The 19,608-nt window shown below is 39.7% G+C and overlaps 1 pseudogene; it reads left to right on the top strand.

The window, feature by feature from the left end:
- Positions 1-14,376: 14,376 nt before the first annotated feature.
- LOC131925708 (high affinity immunoglobulin epsilon receptor subunit alpha-like) lies at positions 14,377-19,352 on the top strand (annotated as a pseudogene).
- Positions 19,353-19,608: the final 256 nt, after the last annotated feature.

Below are 19,608 nucleotides of genomic sequence, written 5' to 3'. Positions count from 1 at the left end.
CCATTAGAGACTCTGTCACTTCACCCGTCCCTCACTGCAGGAAGCCCACTCCACAGCCTCTCATTACTATAGTCCCCATCAACGAAACTCTGTCTCTCCCGGGGTAAATAGGTCTGAGTCTTCAGCTTTCATCACTTTCAATTGTATATATTAGTTTATAGGAGCACTATGTAAATGCCATATAAAATGATGACTGCATAGGCTGACTCCTTGCACCCCTTTGGGGACCTATCACTCCTTCCCCACTGTTTCCTATAAACTCTAGCAGCACTGAATGTTTTGGTAATATAATGCTGTATAATTAGGGCAAAATTTAGATGTGAGATCCCAACTTATTGAAGATGGCGAGGAGGCTTTAATTACTTCAACTTTTATAGGAATCATGTTGAAACAATACGTTGAATGCTTTTCTTCCCCATGTTTAAGATCCTGGCCATTTAGACTTAGATCTCTAAGCTTCAAATATTGACTCTGTTAATCATTATGTGACTTTGAATTCTGTTTTTCATGAGAACCAGAGTGCAAGCAGAACTCACTTCATAGGATTCCTGGGTGTAAGTGGTAAAAGCACAATTTCTGACTCAGTTTGTTGCTATGCACAGAGCAGCTGTTTAATAAGTAAAAAACTAAACCAAACAACAAAAAACTCAACTCTACATTATTTTTCTGATTCAATGTATTTTTTTCTTGAAATTCATTAGTTCTTTTTTTTTATTAGCGAGACAAAGGATGATATAATGTGGAAGGCAACAACAGGTCTTCATAGCATGATAATATGTTGTACTTTGTAGGAAGAGTACCTGAAAACAAACCTTCTTAATCAGTGGCCTACACTAAGTACAGAGTCCCTGCTTAATGTCTACCCACTCCAGGGTTTTCTTCCTGGTCAAATTTTGCCGTGAATCTGTCTTGGGAATGTTAGGCACATTTTTTTTCTCTCTATGGTTTTTTGTGTATGAGAACGATCATATCCTATATCCACTGTTAATTTTATTTACCAGAAATTTACTTATGTTTTCAATCATTTGTTGGAAACTCCAAATGTTAGTGCTCTGGTGATGAATTTTGTATGACTTAAGTTTTTTTTTCTTAAGGAATTATTCATTTTAGTAGGCTCTTTTGTGAGATACAAAGATTCAAAAATTAAACTTATCTGAGTATTATAGCAGAAACAACTATATTTTTCCTGAGAAATATTAATCAAACTGAGTGAAAAACACTTCCTTTACGTGGAAGGGTTCATCTCAAGTGTCTAAACTTCCACTTTCTCTCTGCTTACTAGACCTTGATCATAAGCTAACAAAAGCCGTCTCAGTCTCCCCCAAATGAGAACTCACCTCAACCCTGCATCCTCCAACCCCTGCAGCCCACTGGAAAGCTTCGCTGATGTTGTCTGCAAGAGTCGTTTTTTCTTCCTCCCTTCCTGTTCTCTTTAACCCACTTCAGCTTGACTGCCATGCACCACACTCTGTAGAGATCGCCATCACTAACTCCCAGAGACCCCTACATTACCACACACTGTGTCATTTATCTCCTCATCTTCCTTCATCCCTCAGCAAGATTCAGAAACGGACCATTTCTCTAGAGTGTGCTCTCCTCCCTGCTCTAGTGACGATGCTCTGATCTCATGAGTTCTTCCCTCTACTGTCTTTTCTGGACCTGTCTCTTCTTCCATTCTTGAGATATTTTCATTCCTTAGGGATCCATCCTGGGTTTTGTTTTGTTTTTTTTAGACAATCTCTCTCTTTTCTTTAAACAGCTGACATCATCTATTCGGTCACTTCAGATATACGCCAGTGATTTAAAATCATACATTTCTAGTAAAAATTATTTTTTAAACTTTCTAAACTATCTATTTAGCATTAGCAGCATGTAAAAAAAGATGCCACAGAACAAAATTCTTTAAATTGGAAGAATTTTCCTTAATTCTCCCCCCTAAAACTACTTTTCCAATCTGTAACCCTTTTCCAGCCCTCACTAATAAATGGTGTGATCATTAACATAGACATTAGACCCAGACAATTGTAAACTGTGCTTATACTTTCTTCATCTATCATTCTGCCCATAAATTCTCTTACTGCCATTCCCAATGCTTTCCACCAACATTTCTCTAGAACCACTTATCATCACATTTTATTTCAATGAAATCATAATTTACAGACTCCTAAAGTCCTCTAAGTCTACAACCCTCATGTTTGAAGGTATACTTTTGTACATTGTGTATCTACTTATCTACTTGGAGACCTATCCATATACACATGTACACTTGTTTTAGTCAAGGGAATACATATTTATATGTTCGCACACATGCCTACCTACATGTGTGCAACTTCCACTGCTTTAAACAGTCAGACAGCTTTTCATGACCCTTCAAAGAAAACTCGGCTCTTTGCCATGTCCTTCAGGCACTCACAATCTACCCATCCTCAGTTCCATCTCATTTCCTGCTCTTGCCTCTTTGCTCACCACAACTTAATTCCTAGATCTCTTAATTCCCAGATCTCCATAGTCTTCCTTGTTACTGGGACTTTGAATTTCCTAGTGTTTGAAAATTTTCTCATCTCAGCTTTTGGTGTGGTGCATCATATCTCCCCCTTTAATGTCATTCTCCTTGAAAGGTTTCCCCCTTTAAAATATATTACCCCGTGCTTTTGCACAGGAACATTATTTCCTTTCTCCAAACTTCAGTGAAATGCAAACTATTCCATTTCAGTTGTTTACTTTTTTGTCAGATGTCTAGCAGAGGACTCACCACCACAAAAGGGAAATTATTATTTTTTATTTCCTTTTTTGTATCTTCAGCAAGTAACACTGTAACTGGTACATAAATAGATATGTATACTAGATAAAGAAATAATATATATGATTAATAATATTGCACTGAAACTAAATATTGTATTGGGTTGAATGGTAGAAACATCAGTGTCAAATCTAAGCCTGTATTTAATTCATTTATTTCTTTAGCCATTACAGTTCAAACTCAGGATCTTCCTGTTTAGAAAATACAACATACAAAATGGTATTAATGAGCTTCACAGCCTAGTTTCTTCTCTCAGGGATTTTTAGACTACATAATTAACCAATAAGCTATATTCAAATTCTAACTTTAATAAGACAGACCTTTATAATTACATGTAGTTTTCTTATTTTACACATTGCTATTATGACATTCCTTAACTATATACTGAATTGGTATAAATCCAATTTAGAAATTAAGAATATAATTTTATTTCAATTTTACTATTTATTGCATATTTCTTCTAATTGTTGGCCCTTGGGTCATATGGATAGAGGATCTTCTCCATTCATTTTCCTGTAATATGACTTTTTATTAGCTATGATAAAGAATATCACTCTGTATTTGGAGCCTCTTAATGGTGGGCTTTGTATTACCTTATTCTTTCTTCTCTTTATTGAACAACTTGAAAGCTCTATTGCAGGTTCATCAGGACAATTTAAGTCACCAGATGGGAATTACAATTAAAAATTAAAAAGTAGAATGGTAATCTATTAACTAATCATGTGAATAAACCATAATAATTACAGTAATATTTTTGTCACCCATGAAAATGCACATATGCCATCTTTTAAAAAATTCCAAATCCCTGCTCATGAGAAACCTTGTTCAAATAATTGCCAGAAATATGTTACTGAATATTCTGACAATGTACTTTTTTTAATAGTCAGCATCACAGTGTTCTAATCACATGCCACACCTCAAGTTTTAGTCTAGGGCCAGATCCATATTTAAGTGTCTTCTTGAACCTCTACTGTCTGTGGGCATTAACAGTCTTGGAGGACCAGAGGACAAGAGTGTGTTCAGGATCCTGTTTCTCCTTTCTGGATGCATCATTTCACTTCCTCAAAACCCAGACCCATGGTTTTCAGTCCCAATAGGCCCTGTTTGCTGTCATCCACTTCATAACACCCTCTTTGCTGCTCTGATATGACATCTACAAATTATAAACTGACTAAGTAGATAGTTACAGTAAGGTTAATGAAAGTCAGGCTTTGTGTCTGCCCAGTTACATGGCCTCACAATGGCTCTGAATAAATCTTATATATTTATAAAATTTATAAAATTAAGACATTTGTGTTAGTCAACTGTCTGTTCCTGTTTAAGAAAATGCCTGGGTATTCATAACTGAAAAATATGAAACTTTTATTTTGCCCACAGTTTATGAGGTTTTAGTCAGTTGGCTCTGTTGCCTTTGGGCCTGTGATAAGGCAGTGTCCCAGCAGGCTTGCAGGCCAGGGGAGCTGCTCGCCTCATGGGTCCATAGGATGCAAAGAAAGAGGAAAAGCAAGGTCCTGGGACCCTTCAAGTGTATTCCTCCAGTGGCCTCTGACCTACCCCTTGGCTCTGCTGATTAAATGATCTCCCCTCAGTACCACAGGCTGTGGAGCCAGCTGTACACACAGATCTTTCCAGAATCTTGGCTATGGTTATCCAAAAGCACTGTCTTTTCCCATTCAGACTTCTCTCCATCATAGTTCCCTTCCTGTTGCTGACAGGAGAGTAGCTGAGGCTTGTTCTGGGCTTCAGGTAAGGAGAACCTTAGCTGAGGAACTACTTAACTCTGGGTGCGTGTAATAGATGGTTTAAGTAACTTTCCAGTGTGGTAATCTACTCTAGTCCATCTTAGTGTAGATGTGAGTCCCAGAAAAACCCTTCCCCAAGAACTGGCTCTCCTGGCTTCACAGCACAGAGGTGGAAAGCTAACCATCACACTGCAGAGTGGTGTATCTGCCGATGCTGGGGTACAAATTTGTGAAAAGAGAAGGAAAGACAAGGGTGAAATATCTGGCCTGAGAAGCTAATCTTTAAAAAAATTCATAAGCCTCAGGTATGTCTAATTTCATTAGCAGAAGATTTGAGTTGTTTCAGTGCCTAATGAAAATAAGAGTTTTTCCCCATAAAGAACTTATTCAATAATATGGAATAGAAGATTATAAAAACATTATAATGTTTTTGACTTTTGTGATGAGAATCAAGCATCCAGAAGCATCAGAATGCCTGCGTTTGTGAGCATAAGCCCGCAGCACTACAAACAATAATATCACATGTTGAAATTGCATTTACCCTGCACTCCAGCTGCAATAATGGAAAATAAACACAGATCAATGATGCTAGGGCAATGAATTATTCTTTTAGCTTCCCGACCGAAGTGATATTAGAATATTACTCCCTGATAAAGAGAAGATCAAACAATATGAAGTAAAAATTTGTAGAAAAAGAAAAATACTATAGAAGCAGTATAGAGGCATGCTAACAACACATTAATTTTTTTCTTGATTTCATAACGTTTGTGTGGTCAGGCTTTGCTCTTTGTAATGTGTTTAAATTTGTTTTCTTGATCTAAATAAGTACTTACTGAAATACCTAATATTGTATCCATTATTTTTTATTAAATTTTTAGGAAGAGACCCCCTAAGTGATAAAACTTCAGGGTCATAAAGTTGGATCTATCTTTGTGTGCTACCTGTACACAATTCCTTTTCCAGCCTTGATATAAGGGCTTTTGCTTTGTCTTATTGTGTCTTGTTTTGTTGTATTTGGTTGCTGTCTCTTGGGGAGCTGTTCTTTTTTGAAGGAAAAGGAATGGAAGTGGGTTTGGTGGAGAGGGGTAGTGAGGGGAGCTGGGAGGAGCTGAGGGAGAGGAAACTGTGGTTGAATTGTACTGTATGAGAGAAGAATCTATTTTCAATATATATATATATATAAATAAAATTAAGGCATATATGTATACACACACAATAGATTCTTGTATGATATTTTGTTTATTTTCTGACAAAGCTTGCCTGGAGATCAGGAGGCAGAGCTAACCACTAGTTAACCATAGAGACCAGGCCATGGTAGCACACACCTTTAATTCCAGCATTTGGGAGGAGGAAGCAGGAAGATCAGGAGTTCAAGGCCACCCTGGGCTATACAAGATTGAACAGTCTAAAAGAGAAACAGAGCCAGGTGGTGGTGGTGCACACGTTCAATTCCAGCACTCAGGAAGGAGGTGGAGACAGGAATAGAAGGCGGGTAGAGACAGAATCTCAGCCCCCGCCTTTGGTCTGAGGATTAGTAGAGTTAAGAAGTGACAGTGGCTGCTCCTCTGCTTCTCTGATCTTTCAGCTTTCACCCTTGGTATCTGACTCTGGATTTTTATTGTTAAGACTAATGAGGATCACACACATACACTATATATATATATATAATAACTCAGAACTTTAAAATGAGAAAACTTTATAATAAGAAAGTGGGACTATGAAGCATAAGTAATAAACAGAACCTGACATGAGCTGTAGCTAACCATGGTAGCTGTTGATGATCTGATTCTTTGAAACGTGAAGACTGAAGGACATTCTTTAAGAAGGGGAAAGTATACTCTTCCCTCAATACTCATGGCAGCTTATTTCCTGTAAAATCTGATATACAAGTTAGCATTTCCAGCTTCATCTAGCCAGCACCCAGGGTCCTACGACCGTGTATGCACTATGAATATTCAGGCAAATGACTAGCCAGAACCCAGGGTCCTTTGGCTGCGCACGCGTTGTCAATCCAAGGTCTTACGCTGTACATCACGTAATCTGTGCGCATGCGCTGTGTGACCGAACCTCTGTACACATACCCTAAGACCCCTTTTAAAAGCACACTGCACCCATTCCTCTTTCTCTTACTCTCTCCCTGTCACATCTCTTTCAAGGCAGGCCTGCACATTACCCCCTTTTCACTCCCTATCAAAAACCTGTTAATGTGGGTTTTGTTGTATTTTGTGGTCCATTATTACCGCCGTTAAATACAACACATGAGAAAATACAAAAATGCTTTTGCACTTATTTGTCAAAGTCAAGACAAATAAATTATAAAATGCGGAACTGGGCATTTAAAAAGACGTCTATAAACAGGGAGATTATTAGCATGTAAGGCTGCCTCGGTGTCTTTAGTTTCATAGTGTGTTCAGGTGCCTACTGTTTTCACAAATGTCTCCCTCTTACTTGCTATTAAGACAAACAACCCCCAACACACACGCACACACACATGCACACACACAGACACTCTTTAAGGCTTTCTGTGGATACTTATTCTTTTGTTCATTATTCTTTGTTTTGTTGTTGTTGCTGTTTTGTGTCTCTATGTGTATTTGTGTTTATGTGTAGGAGCATGCGTGTGTGTATGTGTGTGTGTGTGTGTGTGTGTGTGTGTGTGTGTGTGTGTGTATCTGGAGGCCAAAGGTCAACACTGAGTGCCTTCCTCAATCACTCTCCCCTCTTATTTTTTGAGACAGAATCTCTTACTGAGCCTGGAACCCACTGATTCATCTGTCTGTCTGTCCAGCAAGCCCCAGGGATCTCTGGGTTTCCCCTTCTCAGCGCTGGAGTTAGTGAGGGTGCTCTGAGGCACAGTTTTTACACCGGTGCTGGAGGTCGAACACAGATTCTCATGCTTGTGAGCAAGCACTTTTCCAATGAGCCATTTCACAGCCTCTTTTGTTTGAGACAGAGTCTCATTTTGTACCCTAAGCTGACCCCAAATCTGGCAGGTGATTCTCCTGCCTTAGTGTTCTTACTGCTGTGTATGGCTGTCTCCCCTTTTTTCCAACACCCACAGTAACTTCCTTTATTCTTTAGAAACACTCTGGTCACAGTACAGTGTAAGTACAGTTTTGAAAGATAAGGATTCACAACTCACCCTTTAAAATGTAACTGCTCTGGGCTGGGCCAAGACCTCTTGTTCTTATCTGCTGACAGACTAAAGGGACTCCTTTAAGACAAGACTATTTCCATGTTTGGGTTCTGTAAGTAAGCATAAAATATTCCCAGCTCACACTACATTTGGCCAGGGGCTGACTGCAAAACGAAAATTTCTGTTTGGAACCATACCTGGCAATGACCTTTGGCTCCTGCCCTATCCCTGCAAGCTTACAGAGTGATGTAGGAACTGTTTCTCTAGAGTGAGGGCAGTACTCCTAAGTGTTACCAGAGTCTCATGATACAGTCACCATTAGCTCAGAATGCTAGTGTTATGTCAATAAAACATCAGGTGCTGGAAATACATTTGGCAATTGTTCTCTATTCAAATTTTGTTTCTGGGGAAATTTGCACCTAATTCTCTTTTCTCTAACAGCAAAAATTCCATACAAAATATTGATCCTATTAGTAATAGGTATTGTTAATAGATGCAGTATTGGTCACACTCTGTACTAAGCACTTCACTATATTAACTCATTTAACACTCTCAAATGCCCTTAAGGCAGGCACCACCACTACCTGTATTTCACAAGTGGGGCATCAGAACCATGATGCAATTTGGTGCCTTGAGATATCCACACAGCGAATAAGGGGCCTGAGTTAAGAATCAAGCTTAAGAGTCTGTTCACATCCTAGACTTCTAATTTCTTTGAAATATGTACAGATAATCCTTTTAAAAAATATTAAACAACCTAATATAGTATTTTAGTGTTTAATAATTATTTTCCACCATTGCATCCCCTGTGTATCTTCCTCAGCAGGCTTATAACACAGTTCTCCCTGATCTGAGTGTTCTGTGCATAGTCACTCCACATCTGCATCAGTAAAAAGACTGAAAGGCAAATCTGAATTGCTTTGGTTCTCTTGGCTAGAAACGATGTTTGTAGGCAGAGATTATAGTCAGTGTGCTTTAGAACTCCTCATGGTTCAGACTCTTCCCTTAGCTGTGAGATGCCACAAGATGTCCCATCTGCAAAGTGAATGGCTGTTTATATATTCCCAAAGACAGGCAGCTTAAAAATCAGATGCCCACCCTATGTGCTATAACACAGGGTATGATGTAAACTACATTATGCTCAATTGCTGGTCCATCCCTGAGACAATTTAGGGTACCTATGAATGTTTTTATTTCCCTGTGTATTTTGTAGATTAGGGAGTACCCAAGAATTTTAACACACTTAGGACAATTTTTCCCAGGTTATTGAGTTTTCATCTGCATTCAGAAAATAACCATGCTCTCTGATGTTTTAACCACTCGGCTTCCACTACAACATTCAGTTGGTATATCTGGTAAGACCTGCCTATGAATAGCCTATGGTATATCGGCTTTAATTATACCAGGTTTTAAAATTCAATTATGGCTACCTTTAGGTTTGAGTGATAGCATTATTTTGTTTTTAATACATCAGGTGTTAGATATATATTTTACGGCTAGTCTCCATTCAAATGACGTTTATTTCCTGTGAAAAATTCCACCAGTCTCTCCCTTTCTGGCTAGAGAGAAGTTAGTCTCTAAAACTGGAAGGGAGGGGTTGGAAAGATGGTTCAGTGGTTAAGAGCTGGCTGCTCTTGCAGAGGACTGGAGTTTGGTTCTCAGTACCCATGTGAGGAATGTAATACCATAGAACTCCCATTTGAGGGTGTATTATGCCTCTCCTGGCTTTCACAGGCACCCCCTGACACACACACACACACACACACACACACACACACACACACACACACACACACAAGTAAAAATAAATCTTTTAGAAAAAGAGATCTTTACAGAATGAACACAATTAAAATGCCACCAGTGACAGCTAATTGTTTGGCTGTGGATTAAGAAATCATCCCTTGGAATGATGAAAGTAATGTGCAATACAAGAAATGGATGAATTAGATCAATGGTTTCCTGTCTGTGGATGAGTAGCTCTGATGAGTCTAAGAAGTTTTTGAGTAGGTGTTATGAATCCACAGGTATTCAGTTCCAACTTGCCGACTGAACAAAGATGCATTACTCTGTCCATCTACCTTGTTACCCACTTGAACTTTCCTGCCAGCTTGCCTTGGTTAAAATCTTAAGTCTTTAGTTGAAAACTGAAAATGCTAACGTCTCTATGATGTAATTTCCACACTACTAACCACATAGCATTGGTAGAAGGGACAAAAGTGATAAAATGTGTTGCATATTTAGCCTTGCCCCTGATCATTAGAGAGAGTGTGTGTGCTGTTTATGAGATACATATACTGTGAGGAGACAGGTATACTGTCTTTTCAACAGTTTATATCCAATATTATATGGACCTTGGTTTTACTGAGCATACAGAGTAAGTCAGCACATTGACCCTTCAATTTCCTGATTTTTGGAAGAAGCAGTCAGTGAATAGGCTAAGTTCTGATGCTTCTCTTTCAGACATGTTGCAAGACAATAAAATTCCTGTTAAAAGCTCCTCACTCTGAATCTAGCTTCAAGGACACCTCACAGAATAAAAATCCCATCATTTATGCATTGCCATTAGAGTTTTATGTCTCCAAGGCACAAACTGAAATACAGATTAAGTCTCCTGGGAATTTGCAACAGGTCTAAATCTGGGCAGGATGATGCTATTATGCATTATGGACATAGGTATTTAGATTCAAAATCCACACAACCGCGCGCGCGCGTGTGTGTGTGTGTGTGTGTGTGTGTGTGTGTGTGTGTATGTGTGTGTGTATGTATGTTATTGCACCATTTATCATCACAAAAACTTTCAAGGCAGAAAGGTTTCTTACATTTATTTTTGGTGCCCTGAGCCTATTGATTCCTTCTCAGAATAATATTCTCAAATGCATGCTCACAAGAATAATAATCACAGAGGAAACAAATTAGTTTAAAGTACAATTTTCATAAGATCCAAAACCTTCCTGTGCCTCAAAGCACATGTTCTTGGTCAAGACAAACTGAATTCAAGAAATAAGAAGCTACTCATTCAGGCATGGATATAAAATATGGATGGCATTTTTTTATATATGGTTAAGAATATATAGAATGAAAACTGTATTGGGAAGGGTAATTGAAACTCTCATTAATTTGGTGCTTAAGTATGTCTTCTGAATTCCTACCTTTTCCTCTTGCTTAACTTAGTGATGTTCTGCTATTTGATATTTTGATCCTGTTCTGACAGATAAAGCTTGTTTAGAGTCAGAGGGCAGAGCTATCCACTAGCTGACCAAAATTAACCACAGAGGTTTTGGAGGACTGTAGACAGGACAGGAAGTAGTAAGGTGGGCAGAGCGGGACCTCGGCTTTTGTGGAGGGAGGATCAAAGCAGGTAGGAGAAGACTGGTGGCGTCTCTGCTTCTTTGATCCTTCAGGTTCTTACCCCAATATCTGACTCCTGAATTTTTATTGATAAAGAATAATTAGATTAATGCTTCAATGTTCTTTGGTAATTCGAGTATGGTATATTCTTTCTGGTGGCCACGTTGCAACTTGTTTACTTTTTTAAAGGGTTGATAGTCTAGGTTGTTCTTAAGCTTTAGTGAATTCTTTTGGTTGAACCTGCTGTTTTTCTGCTGTCTGTTGCTGCATCTAAAGCACCTTCTTCATCCCACTGTTGGACACTTAAGTGTAAGCTATAGATGGTGAAGCAAATAAAAATGATCTCACTGACAAACCCATCCTCTTCAGACTAGGCAAGCACCTCTCAGGGAGCTCACTCCTGCTCCCACGTAAGTAGGAGCTGTTTGGACAGTGCGTAGACTTCAGTGAAAGCCCTTGTAGAAGCCATGTGAGCCACAGTTAAGTGACAGCAATTTTATTGAAGAACCTCTATCGTAGGAAAAATGATCCCACAAATTCATCAACAAAGTCTCATCAATGTGTAAAGTATAATCCGTCTTTGTCTCTTCCAGGATTGAGGAATTTGAACATTACTCTTCCAGCACCTCAAAACAAGAGCCTTCTCCATTCTCCCCACCAAACTTGTGTGTTCTGTTCCTTCCTGCTCCTGCTCTTTTCTCACAACTTCAGAGAGGACTGGGATTGCTCAAAGAGCACTGCCATGAGATACCAGTTAATGATCTTATGCAGGCTTCCTGTTGCTGTAATCCAACTTCAATCAGTTTTCCTATTAAAATTACTTAACAAATAAAACTAATAAAGTGGAGAATGTACACTTACTAAACACCTTTTCACATACTAGATGATGTGAAATGAAGTTTACCTATAAATATAAAAATGAAAAAAAAAACCCAGTGGATTAGTCAGAGGGGCCATGACAAAAAGAGAACTGGTGTGCATTTAAAGGAGAAATGCTCATGTTGGATGATTATACAAATTGAGTATGGACTGAAGCTGGGAAGTATTGAAAGTCCCCAGATCCCATAAGTGAGGGTTTGCATCCCCTTTCCTGTGTCATGAGCCAGATCAGGACCCAGGGGAAGAAGAGCCTCTGAGACTTTCTCCAAAGGGCTGGTCAGATAGTGGATCACAGTGAATCAGAAGGAGAGTGAGTGAGTCACTGAGCAGAATAAGAAGAACAGGGTCAGTAACTGAGAGGAACCCCAGAGCATTTCATCTGGTGTTCTCTGGCGTCCAACGTGGTGGCAAGAGTTTCCACCTAAAAACTGAGAAAAAAGATTCTAAAACAGAGCTAAAAACAGCTTCCTAATTGTCTCTCTCAAATGAGCGGCAGCTGCCGGTTTGAGCTACTTGTGGGTTCCTGGCCTGCGTGCTCGACCTGCCGTATGGCGGGAATGAGGCCTCTGCAAGTGGCAGATTAAGCTGCATGGTGGATTTAGCCTTTGCAGGTACAAAACAAAAAAAAAAAAGAGGTTTCTGGACTACACGCTGCTTAGATAAAAGCATAGACCCACAATAGCTCCCAGAGCTGGTGGTAAACGTAGCCATGTTGGGAAGCTGAGGTGGGCGGAGCCAGCAGCCACAGCTGCTGCAGTTTAAAGTGATAGATTCACAATAAGACAGATTCAGATGTAATAGTTTACAATGTGTGTAAAAATGTACATAGGCTTGGAAGAGAGAGTAAAAGGAATATATACAGTTGTATAAAGAAATACATAGTTTTTAAAAATAAAGTCTTTAAAGAGACAGTAAAGGTAATATAAAAAATAAGCCACGTAAAGATGAATATTACACAGAGAATCTGGATTGTGTTGTCTTTGGGATTCTTAACTGCAGAGAGATATTTGATTGCAAAGGAAGCTGAGTTAAACCAATATGTATACTTTAAAGATACTTTGACTTCAAAATTTGGATATAAGGATATGTTGCTTTGGAAAAGAGTCTCTTTTGTTTCCACAGAAAGCCAGAGGCTATGGATTTGTTCAAGATTAAGATACATAAGGTTTGACCAGCCAAGACCCCCTGAAAGGTCTCCGATGACACCATGGCCCAGATGATCCAACATCCAGAATGGTTTGAAGGCATCTGGCTCAGACGATACAGCCTCATGGACTATTCCATAATTCTAAAATTTTTTTTTGTATCCCCATAAGATACAGCGCCCCCCCTCCAGCAGGAAGTAGTAAGAGAAGCTACGCCCAAATTCCCAAATTATATGTAATTTTACTTTGTTAAGGTTAAAACCTTACTTTTTGAAAAAAAAAAGGGGGAAGTGCTGTGGGATGTTCTGTATGTCACATGTGTTGCTAATTAGTCAATAAATAAAACACTGATTGGCCATTGGCTAGGCAGGAAGTGTAGGCGGGACAAGGAGGAGAATAAAGCTGGGAAGTGGAAGGCTGAGTCAGAGAGACACTGCCAACCGCCACGATGAGAGACAGCATGTGAAGATGCCGGTAAGCCACAAGCCATGTGGCAAGGTATAGATTAATGGAAATGGATTAATTTAAGCTGTAAGAACAGTTAGCAAGAAGCCTGCCACGGCCATACAGTTTGTAACCAATATAAGTCTCTGTGTTTACTTGGTCGGGTTTGAGTGGCTGTGGGGCTGGCAGTTGAGAAAGATTTGTCCTGACTGTGGGCCAGGCAGGAAAAACTCTAACTACAGTTCTCCATGATCTGGAGTGTTCTTAAATAGAGCATCCGTAGTGGCTAAGAGATTGATTTCAGGGTTACATTTTTACATATTTAAACTCCAAATTATCCCTTTAATAGGTGGTGTGATAACACAGATTAGTTAACCTTTCTAAGACTTATTTAGCCACCAATAAAATATAGATTGTAATAAAATCTAATTAAATTTTGACAGCAATATTTAACTCATAAGATTTTCTTTTTGTGAACAGTATCAGTTATATTTAACCAAGTGACTGGCACTTACCAAGGGATTCTGTAAGTACTCATTTTATTCTGCAGTCCTCTATACCCCATGTTTCTAAGTTGCAAACCAAGTACTTGTGCACTGAATGGCACCTCAAGGAAGCCTGTGGCTCTGCTTAGACCCATGGTGCTCACCCACCAGATTCTAGGTATACAGCTGAAGGTACAATGAGAACAAATGGGTGACTATAAAATTGCCCAATTTGGCACAACTCTATTATTATCTCTGGAGAAAGCCAAGCCGAGGCATAGCTGATGAGTTAACCAGATACGATGCAGAAAACATTTCCTTCTCCTTTTTGGTTTCAAGCCTATTTCTGAAGCCATAGAGCTCTCCGCCACAGTTAGCTTCTGACAGCACAGAGGCAATGGCTCCTGCCAATGGAGGGTCTGCCCAGCTGTGGCCACCACTGCTGTTTATCTGTAAGTACAGATTCACATGACTTTCCACCCCGAGGGACCAAAATCCATCTAGAGAGCATCATGATGGGGATGTGGATGGTTTTTTGGTGACTTTGCATCACTTATGCAAACCATGGGGCATTTCCTGGCACTGTGTAGTAGAGAGGAACAGAGGAAACTGGCCTGAGCATCACCTCAGTGGGAAATCAGGCTAATAGCTTGGATCTTTTCAGTCCTCTGGTATCTTCTAGAGTACAAGACAGATACCAACGGAGGACAGAGGATAGAACGCACTTCCTTCTCCCCATTGATCATTAAAACTTAACAGATGTAGGTTCCATTCCCATGCTGATCCTAGTACTCATGTGTCCTGGAAACAGGGGACAGATGCTAACTTGCCCTTTATTAATTCTGCAGCTCTGGGTACCATGCTGGTTGTTCCTCCAGTGCGTCTGAGCATTGCTCTCCACTTGGGTGACTGTATCCCACCATATTTGTTTTCTTGTGGCTGTGAATCTTCCTCACCCTGGACAGCCTGCTTCCTCGCCATCTGTACCTCATCTGGTCCTTCTTTCCCCTTGTTCAAAAGGTTTCTGTGTATCAGTTTCCCCTTTCAAGGCAGCTCTCCTTTTGCTGAAGCCGACAGCCATGTCTTACACGGACAGGCCTCAGCCTCTGTTCTAGGCCTTTCACATGTATCCATTCAACATTCACATCACCATTTTGATTGGTAGTTTATGACTGAGAATCCTGCAACTCAGATTACATCACTTAGTGGAGGTTGCACAGCTGACGAAGACTGGATTCTATCTGAAGTCCCTGGCATCTGAATATTGTCCCTTCACTATGTCACCCTTTGTCATCACCATTTAGCCATTTCTTTAGTTTCAGTTTAAATTTTCACCACATCTCCTTGCTCCTGGAATCCATTCAAGACTGACACCCCTTTGGTGCTTCTCATGACCTTCTAGGATTTCAAATATTCCTTACTCTATATATTCACAATTAAATAGTTATTATAATTTAGACCTTATAAAGCTTATATTTTACCAAGTCTGTTTTCTATTTTTCTTTTCATTATTATAATTTGTTAACATACATTATATAATGAAATGTATCAATCCTTGCTGTAGTCTGAAGTGATTGACAGTTGTTCCTGACACGTTTTAATGAAGCCAAGACTTTGACATTTATCCATTATTCCTACAGTCAGCAGTTTAAAAATTATTTACTAAACACTATATACCATTATTATGATAAGCAATTATTGAGTGTGACAAATACTGTCTCTATCTACAAAGAGGTTACAATTTTTATTTCTAGATACTGAAACTGAAAAGAGGAGAATTAGAGTAGGCTAGCCCATTACATTATGAGGTAGTTGGCTTGTTTCCAAACCTCTTGCTTTTGTATGCTACCTTTGTGTTTAGCTTGGTTGCTTCCCGAGGCCACAACACTTTTTACTTCATCCTTTGTTGCTTTTCCTAGATATCAGGACAGAGTTTTGCTATCAGTTCTGCCAGAGTAGATGGGTCATTGATTGACTGTTGACATGTTTGTACTTTTGAGACTGGATAATTTCCAATGACTTTAAGTTTCTTTATCTTCACAACTTTACTTTCTTTAAGCTATTCAGAAATCTGTTGTGTTCTTGAACCCACCATGGATTAGAATATTTACAGGAGAGAAAGTGACTCTTACATGCCATGGTAATATTCCCCTTCAAAACTCCTCTACTAAATGGATCCACAATGGCACCAACTCTAAGGTGACAACTTCACATTTGGACACTTTGAGCGCCACCATTCAGGACAGTGGAAAAATACACAAGTCCAAACCAAGGATTTTACAAGAGTAATCCTGTGTACCTAGAAGTGATGGAAGGTAAATTTAACAGATATGGGAATATATATCTCTTATTTGAGGAGTGACATACCTGAAGATTGGAAGAGTGTAGGTTATTTTAAGACCAGGATCACTGGGGATTAGACTCAAGACATCTCAGGGTCTTCCTCTCCACCACTGCTTACATTTCTTTCAGTAGTTATGGTCTATTCTGCCATCAGTATTATTCCTCTGCTCTGTTTCTTCTATTTTACCTAGATACAAACATGCATTTTGTGAACAAATGGCATGATGGGCATATGGACACTGCAAAGAGCTGTGTATGCATATTTGGATCATAAGGCTTGAGTAAAGATTTGTTCTGAACAGTCCATGTACCATGAAAGCTACCTGTGTGCATTCCTCATTTCCTTTGCTGTTGCTAAAAACAATTCCAATGTTTATTTCATCTTTATTACTCTTTCAGTGTCAAAACTTAATACAACATATTTAAGTATCAATAAAGGTTGAATAAACAAACTATCTTTTGAATGGATAAGTTGCACGTTATATTTTTTTCTTTTATGAAAAAGGTGTTTTAAAATCTCTAAACCAATTCTAAATACAAATTAAACAATAAAGAATAGTTATTTATTTCATTGTAAGTATATTTGAGAGGAGTCCTTAAAGGGCTTTTCTTAAATAAAATATACAAGTTAGTCATATTCTCATTCAAAATTCTCCATTTATGAGTGTTTTACAATTCTTAAAAGTGGCACTAGCCATAGAATATGATTTTTATATCTTGTTGAGTCACTAGTGACAAATATTCATTGGGTATATGCCTCCTTCTAAAAACTGCGTTCGGTACGAGAGACACAGAACCAGATGAAGCCCTGACAACTTGATACACAGATCTACATAGGGAAGAGGGCAGTAAGTAAAAATTAAACACATAGTTAAAGTTGAGAAGCCTCTGTGAGGAAGGAGAGAACAAAATAAATTCCCTAAGCTAAAACTCCACAGGATGTGTGTGTCTGCCTGTTTTGGCTTAACTAGACCCAGGTACAACAGATTTGAAGAGAATTCTGCATTTCAGGCCTTCTGTATGTGTGCTCATCTGGGGCAGTGAAGAGGAAATTGGGCAGGGAGGAGGTGAGCAGGCAGGGAGGAGGGGATCAGGCAGGGAGGAGGGGATCAGGCAGGGAGGAGGTGAGCAGGCAGGGAGGAGGGGATCAGGCAGGGAGGAGGTGAGCAGGCAGGGAGGAGGGGATCAGGCAGGGAGGAGGTGAGCAGGCAGGGAGGAGGGGAGCAGGCAGGGAAGAGGGGAGCAGGCAGGAATGGCTTTGGAGAATTTATAGCTCCAGTCTGACCTTTCAGAGGGAGAAAGGATTCAATGGTGTAGAAGTCGGGTTAGACATATTGTGTCTTTGTTCTTTAGTTTATCTTATGAACCAATAAATGAGTGGGCGATCATCCATGGGTGACCCCTTGTCATCTGTCTGTGGGTCTGTCTGTCCCTTTCTCCCTACAACTCTTCTTCAGTCTTGCCATCCATTGTTAAATAAACAACCATAATGTAATGAATGTTCTTCAGAGTGGCAGATTCTTCAGGCCTCTGCTAATGTGGTGATGGAAGGTGTGTGTGTGTGTGTGGGTCCTTCCTCATTAGATGCCATGGCTGGAAGAACTGGGATGTCCACATGGTGACCTACTACAAGGATGGCCTTGGTCTCACATACTATTATGATGGCCCCAATACCTTCATTAGAAATGCCACATTTAATGACAGTGACACCCATCACTGCTGGGGCAGACTTCATGGGCTGCACTTTGACTCTGAGAAACTCAGAATTACTGTAATCAAGGGCGAGTTGATAAAGAAATGTATAGTCTTTAGTAGGGGAAAGGAAAGTGGACATATGAGCCAGTGTTTGAAATTAGTATAACCAGGGCATCTGTGCTTTTCTGGAAAGGCTAATAGATTTGCAACAAGGAGACCCAGGACATATCTCCACAGCAGAGTCCTTATTTGCCAAGTGTTAATGGTAATACCTACGCACAAGGTGGAATTTTCTGAAGATTTAATGGGATAATTTTGTCAAATGGCTTTATAAACTGTCGGGGCCTGTCCAGACATAAAAGATTACAATTAGCATTTTGATCTCAAATTTATCTATTGCTCCTAAGAAGAGTCTTGTATCTGTGAGTTTGGAAGTGGTTTGGGAAGCTGAAGGAAGCAAGGATACAAAGAACTTGGACAGTCCATAATAGCTGAGGATGCTGGGGAAGGAAACCAACCCCTCAGTGAGCTGTGTGTGCAGGTCCTGGAGGATGAGAGTGAGCCCGCTGAGGGCAGGCAGGTGGGCTGCCTCTACGGCTCATAAGACAAGCCGCTCTTACCAAACGTCATGTAAGAGGGGAACTTTGAAATACTTGCCTTTGAAGGAGGAAATTTTGTTTTATCTTGTCATGCTCATAATTATAAGAAAGCAAGAAGTCAAATCTCAGAATTAAGCTCTGATGGTGTTTATCTGCTAATTTGAGACTAAAATGCTGTTTAATTATCTCTGCTCCACTCTGTGTCCTTTCTTCATGCAAATAATCAGTGAACAGCATCATGTCTCCCATAGACTTCACTGGCTAGAGGAACCGCTAGACAGGAGTTATTGGGAACCACTTATCCCTTCACAGTTTTCTAGAGAGCACAGACTGGGGAATCCAGAATCTTGGGTGTTTTCTCTCTGTTCCTGAATACCCTGTCAGGCTGATGGTGGAGAATCATGCTTGTGTCCCTCTTAAGGAGGAGGGATCTCTGAGCCCCATCTTTCCATTTCTAATCTGGATTATATACTTATATCTGTGCTTCAGTCTAGCTACACAAAAGCACGCACAATTGGCTACAATTTATTATCCTACTGGTGGCGATTTTGTTTTGCTGTGGACATGAGCTCATTGGTCTCAACCCAGAAACAGCTCCCATCAGTCTTGAAGATTCAGAAGACAGGAAAACATAACAAACCTTGAAACTGAACTCCTAACCTATGCACATAAAGGAACTGATGCCATCGCTGGAGAGACAATTCTTAACAGTCATTTCCCACCGAGTCCTCAATAGCGTCACAACTGTCAAAGGCCACTCACATTATCCACAGAGACGTCTGTGCCCCAGGATTTGCGTAAATGCTTCGTTAGACCGACTGCAGCTGGTTAAGTGACATGTAATAGCAAATGCTCAAGACACACTGGTTTAATGAGTTGAAGAATAATGAGTTGATTGCTTTTGTAGTATTTGTGACAGAGAAGCACAATTTGAATAAAGTAAGTGTGGAATCATGTGAATGGAATTACTTTTAGGGATCCTGGCCCCTTTC

The sequence above is a fragment of the Peromyscus eremicus genome, chromosome 15 (assembly GCF_949786415.1).
Source record: "Peromyscus eremicus chromosome 15, PerEre_H2_v1, whole genome shotgun sequence".
Lineage (NCBI taxonomy): Eukaryota > Metazoa > Chordata > Mammalia > Rodentia > Cricetidae > Peromyscus > Peromyscus eremicus.
This window is presented reverse-complemented; position numbering and strand designations above follow the sequence as displayed.